At 40.4% G+C, this 6,002-nt stretch overlaps 1 pseudogene; it reads right to left on the bottom strand.

Annotated features, from left to right (window-relative positions):
* LOC101569406 overlaps nt 1-5,809 on the bottom strand; it is a 15,215-nt pseudogene extending 9,406 nt beyond the window's left edge.
* Between the last annotated feature and the right edge of the window lie 193 nt (nt 5,810-6,002).

Raw genomic sequence — 6,002 nt, 5'->3', positions numbered from 1 at the left:
CAGAGTTGCTACAGTTGTCATCTTCAAAATCCTCCAAAGCCACTGAAGCCATGTCCAGCTCAGCTTTGCCTCCTGACAGGTCCTCCCAGAGGCACTGTGGCCCTCTACGCCGGAGCTCTGATGCTCATAGATCTCATCCAAGATCTGCTCAGGTTCTTCAGGGCCATCTTATACTCGCCTTTTGCCAGGGTCAGTTTGGCCTGTAGATCATCTACTGTCTTCTTCAGTTGCTCAAGCTGCATGTAGTACTTTCTCTTGAATTCAAAATAAGGTTTGGACTTATTAATGGCTCTCATGAGTTTCTTCTCCAGCTGCTGAATGTGGCCTATGACAGTGTTGTACCTGGTAACTCTCCCCTTATGCACCATTTCACTCCTCATCTTGGTCTGCTCTACCTCTATGATCCTCTGCGTATTGTGGTTCAGGATCTCCTGCCAGCATGAGTCTAACTACCGCTTGTTGTTTTCTAGCAGCCTCTGCTTGGCCAGGGAGATGGTCTCCTTGGCAGCACAGAGCACCTTGTTGGCCCTCTGGAAGTCCTGCGTGGCTTTCTGAGCTTCCAGCTGGGCCTGCCTCACCACTCTCCATGCCTCCCAATAAGGCTTTGAGTCTTCCACAGCTTTGCCAATTTTGTTCATCAATTCATCCAGTTTCACCATTGCCTCAACCAGAACAGAATGGAACTTCTGACAAGCGTGTTCAAGTTCAGTCTTCCGTCCGTTGATATCACCAGTGGATTGATTTAACTCCTCCAGTTCACCCTGTATTTGGGGGTCTTTCTCCTCATCCTCCTCCTCCTCCTCCTCCTCCTCCTCCTCCTCCAAGTCCTCCTCCTCGCCCTCCTCCTCCTCCTCCTTCCCCCCTCCCCACTCCACACCAGCGGCAAGAGTTCAGCTGGCTCTTCTGAGCAGCCCCGCTTTAGCACCGCATCCATGCAGGCAGCCAGGGTCGAGCAGTGCAGGTTGGGGTGGGTCGGAGATGCTGCCACTTTTTTGTTTTTTATTTTATTTTTTTATTTTTAAAGAATACAAAATAGTTATAGGAAACAAACATTAGAAATTATATAAGATTTCACTAAACAAAATAATAGGAATTCTACAGTGGTCATATTATATGACACTATCTTCAAATAAATTGTTCAGATTATCAGGAGGCTGAAAACAGGAGGATCACTGAGTTCAATATGCATAGTAAGATCCAGAACACATGGTAGACCCTGTACCAAATACAGAAAAAAAAACCTGTAAGATTCATTGAAGAAATAGTGATATAAAAAAGAAAAGAACAAGTTATAAGAAAGTCAAAAGAAGAAGAAAAACAATTTAAAAAGTTAAACATTAACTAATCCTTTCAAAAGATCAGCAGAAATCAAGAATAATCCAAACTATTGTGCATATACACCTAAATGTATTTTCCCTTCATTTGCTTTTTTCTCATTCTAATTCTTCCTTTCCATTAAACAATATCTTTCCCTTTCACAGTATCTTTTGTACAATGGTCCTAAATGTCTTATTAAGTTCTCGTTCTCTCTCTCTCTCTCTCTCTCTCTCTCTCTCTCTCTCTCTCTCTCCTCTGTGTGTATGTGTCTCTTTCTTCCCTTCACTCCCTCCCTTCACATGCACACATACACTCACCCACACCATACCTAAAGTATGTTACAAAGTAGGAAAACTTCTTTCTTTCCTTTCATTCTTTAATCTATTTATGAGTCAACCATGACATTTCCTGGAATGAAAGGAGCAATACCTGCAACTCCAAGATTTTAATGAAAATGTTGTGCTGAAAGCACTTGTATAACAAGAAGACTGAAAATTATGTGTTTTAGACTATTAAACATTTGGCAAACATTTTATATATAAGCTTAAACTTCTATGAGAATGGTGGGACACACTTGTAATACCAGTACTTGAGAGATTTAAGAAGAAGGATTGCTATAAGTATGAGGCCAGAATGGGCTACATAATCAGTTTAAGAACAGCTTGAACTACAAAACAACAAATTCATAAGGTAACATAAAAATCTTTGCAAATGTTTTAGGGATTATGGTAGTCAAAAAAGAATTTTTTGGAGACTACTATACAGGCTTCTTGATGTAGTAACAGAGTTGGCTTGGCCCCATTGCCTTTAAATGGGAGTAATGGGCTTCCCTGATATTGCCCTATGTCTTGCTTATTTGTCTCTGTTACTTTTACATTAAGTCCTATAGGTCCACATGGAACGTAGAAAGCAATCTGTGATGAGTTGTGAGCTCCAAAAGCCTTACATGCCTCTGCTCCATGGCACTTTGGTGGTAACTAGCATGGCTTCTCTCTTAAACTGGCTTTTCTCTCTCCTAGAAACTTTCCTTAGATGATCCATGTTCCTAGGTTTTCCAGACTTCTGGGGTTTCTACTGCATGATTGGCTTCTCACTCTGCTTCACACACAGCCCTCTCAGGGGCACACTGCCTGGCATCCTAGGCCTTCTGATACCTAGGTGGAAGCCTTCTTATCCTCAGAACTCTTAAATTCTGTATGTGCCTAAAATCAATGCCATGTGGAAGATGCCAAGGTTTGCTGCCAGTTTTAGCATTAGCCAGGTTTTCTTCTCTCTTGGCTGTAGGGTTCCAGTGCCTGGATCACTGAGGAGTCTGAACTTGGTTATGAGGAACAAATTCTCTATACTGCTGCCTTTCTGGAACACTGTGTGCCTGCTACTGCCATCCTGGAGCATGGCACTCTGTAGCTTTCTCCTCAAAGCAATGTCTCTCACTTGTTCAATTTTGAGGTTGCTAGCGTAGTTTTGCTCCTTCTTGTGATGCCTTCAGGCCATCTTTTGTATTCTCCTGAAATCCTCTCAGCTCTATCTTTACAGTCCACAGCTTTTTCGGACTTCCTTTCTGGCAAAACTCACAACATTTTAAATCATCCTCCTGGGTTCCTTGCTCTTGATTCTCAACATAAATCTGACAAAATCCCCCAATAATAATAGCCTTGCTACTGCCTCAATAGTTGACTGCCTTGAAATTTCTTTTCTAAGATTAATCGGTCCACCACACTTAGTCTCAATCTCAGGCAAAGTCTCTGGACATGAGAAAAATGCAGAGAAACTTTCTGGCAAGCCATAACACACATTGTCTGGAGTCTAACAACCAATGCAGTCTTTCTTCCCAAAAGAAACCTCCCCAGTCTTGTCTTTAGAGGTAAGCTTTCTGTCAGTCTCTGGTCTTCTGAGCTCTGACCAGAATCTCCTATACAGAAGAGTCAAAGGTATTCCAGTGTTTCTCTTCTAGGTGACATCTCTGGACTTTCCTATTTCTTCTCATAAGCCATTCTGGAAGGCTTGTAATCCAAATGATCAGGTACATAGTCATAGTAATGACCCCACTTGTAGGTACCAAGTCTGTCTTGCCTAGTTTTCTCTCATCGTTGCTAGAAAATACTCAACACCAAAATTAAGAGAAAAAAAGGTTTATTTAGCTCACAGATAGTGGAGGTTTCAGTCCATACTTAGCTGGCTTCAAAGCAGAGTGGCACATGGCAGAAGACAACAGCTCATGGAGGTGGAAAACAGCAAAGAGAAAAGGGGGAAGCAGTGGCTGCAGCAGCTATCAAACCTCTCTCCCTCCCTTATATTGTATGTGGATTACCTACCCCAGGGTAGGTGTAGCACTCACACACATACTACCTGCAATGAAGCATGAATTAATCACAAACTCCAGAGCCTACCCTAGTGACTGCATGAGGCATTGGGAGGACAACTAGACACAAACCATAATACTCTTTTAGCAGACTTCTATTTGTTTTAAGATATTACAGTTTTTCTCTTTACTTCTTTTGACATATATCCTTCTAACCTTAAAATAAGTGTGCTTTGCCTCCCTGGAAGATGGATAAGCCTGACACTGCAGAGATTTGTACCCTAAATGTTACTGTGGCCTCTCTTCCTTTCTGATTATCTGTACCCATCTATGGAGAAAGGCGAGTCACACTCTTTTACATAGCTAGGTGGAAATATTTGTTCTTCTTCAGGTCAAAATTTGGAGACAGAAGCAGAGTGGAACTATTTTGACCATTTCAAGTTTCAGTATTCTCTGCCAATTCAATTTATCTGAAGGGCAGTCATGAGGGCTATTCAGTTGCTCCTTCTTTGGTAAGATTTTATTTGTGCACATCTTTTGATGTTAGACTTTATCAGGTGGCTTGTTGGACCAATGTGACACAGCAAAGAGCTTGAAAAGACAGTGAGTTTTATGCTCTGTCTTGCTCCTACAGTTGCAGCCACCATGGAAGAACATGTAAGATGAGACTTCCACCAGTCTGGGTCTCTGCATACCATAGTGGGCAGGCTCTCTTAATGGTTTGTGCTGGACTAAGCAGAAGTAAGAAGGTTGTATTAAGCTGCTGAGACTTTGGAGATGCTCATTTATCACCACAAAGTAGCCTGACCTATGCTGATTAATACATATATAAAGAAGGTGGCATTTACATTGGGCTTCTACCTGTTTTCATGTCTATATTTCAATTGATTTGAAACTCAGCACCTAGAAAAGGATGATTTATTGTCCAATCCACCTCGAAAGTCTCAATCTATCCAAATTTTATCCACCCTTCAGAGCCCAAGTTTCACATATTTGTCTTAATATCTACCTTTTCTCTCTTCTTTCAAACATGTCTTTTTTTCTCCTGTGAACTAGGCATTTACCTACAGATGCAACTCAAATGCCTCCAGGTGTCAGGGAGGTACTGTAGATATGAGGTTTAGAAAACCAGGGAAAACTTGTCTGCCTTAAACATGTTCCAGTTTAACTAATATTAGGAACAAAGAAAAAAATTCACTATATCAAGGAAATATAGTTCTGATGCTCCAGGTTTCACTCTTTATATAATTTTTAAGAAATTAATTTATTTTCCAGGAATTTATTTTGAGCTTTTACTTTATCTTCACATCACCTGTCACACAGTAAAAGCAAAACATAGTAAGGAATAAGTTATGGTTAACTCATGTATAGCTTCTTGCTTATTTTTCTGCCAATAATATAAACTCCATGCAGGCAAGGTAAAATTTGACTAAATTAAGGTTCTACCTATATTCTGATAGAGTGCTTTTATAATATTTTTATAAAATCCACTTTGCGATACTAACTAGGAATGTAAGGCATGTTATGAATTATTTATAATTATTATTTCATAGTACAATCTATTTGCTTAGTGTCTTAGTTATTTTTTTCATAGCTGAGACAAGATACCAAAGTTAAATAGTCAAGAGAAGAAAGGCTTATTTAATTCACAGTTTGTAGAGGTGTCAGTCTATAATCAGCTGGTTCTGAGGTAGTGTGACATGACAGACAGGCATCATACAAAAGAAATAGTTCATGGCAGGCAGAAGGTAGGAAAATAAGCAAAAAGATAACCATGGTTCTTTCCATGCTTTATATCTTATCCAAGCACTTACACCCATAATCCTAATGCCCTAAAACATTGCACCATGAATCAGTCACAGTGTCACACATTCTAGATCCAGCCACCTCTGAAAAAGCCCCACATATTACTTCATGAGACTTTGAAGGGACATCTAAACACAGCCATAACAGTTAATATACCTAAACACCAAGTTAATTTCTCTTTCTTGAAACAAGCCATGTCATAGCAAAGAAATGTTCAAGACCAATCATGCTGTTCTCCTTGCGAAATACCACTGTCCCCACTTCTGGGTCTGTTGGGATTAGGGCCAAGTAATGTGATATAAGGATTCTGGAGTTGATGTGAACTCTCTGTAGCAGCACTTTGGGAAGCTGCCAGACTTTGGCAGACATAGCATAGACCTCCATTTAGGGGCAAGTGACCCATAATTCTTTAGAAATAAAAATCCAGGAGGCGAGGGCACAGTTCACTGGAATAATATTTGTTTATCACATGCAAGGACGTAGGTTCAGTCCCCAATACTACAAAAAAGTTTAAAGAAAAGTTAGTCCTTATGAGTTGGCTCCAATTACTACTCCACGTAGATCAAAGAAAATCTTA

This window comes from Octodon degus, unplaced genomic scaffold (genome assembly GCF_000260255.1).
Source record: "Octodon degus isolate 3935 unplaced genomic scaffold, OctDeg1.0 scaffold00014, whole genome shotgun sequence".
Classification (NCBI taxonomy): domain Eukaryota; kingdom Metazoa; phylum Chordata; class Mammalia; order Rodentia; family Octodontidae; genus Octodon; species Octodon degus.
This window is presented reverse-complemented; position numbering and strand designations above follow the sequence as displayed.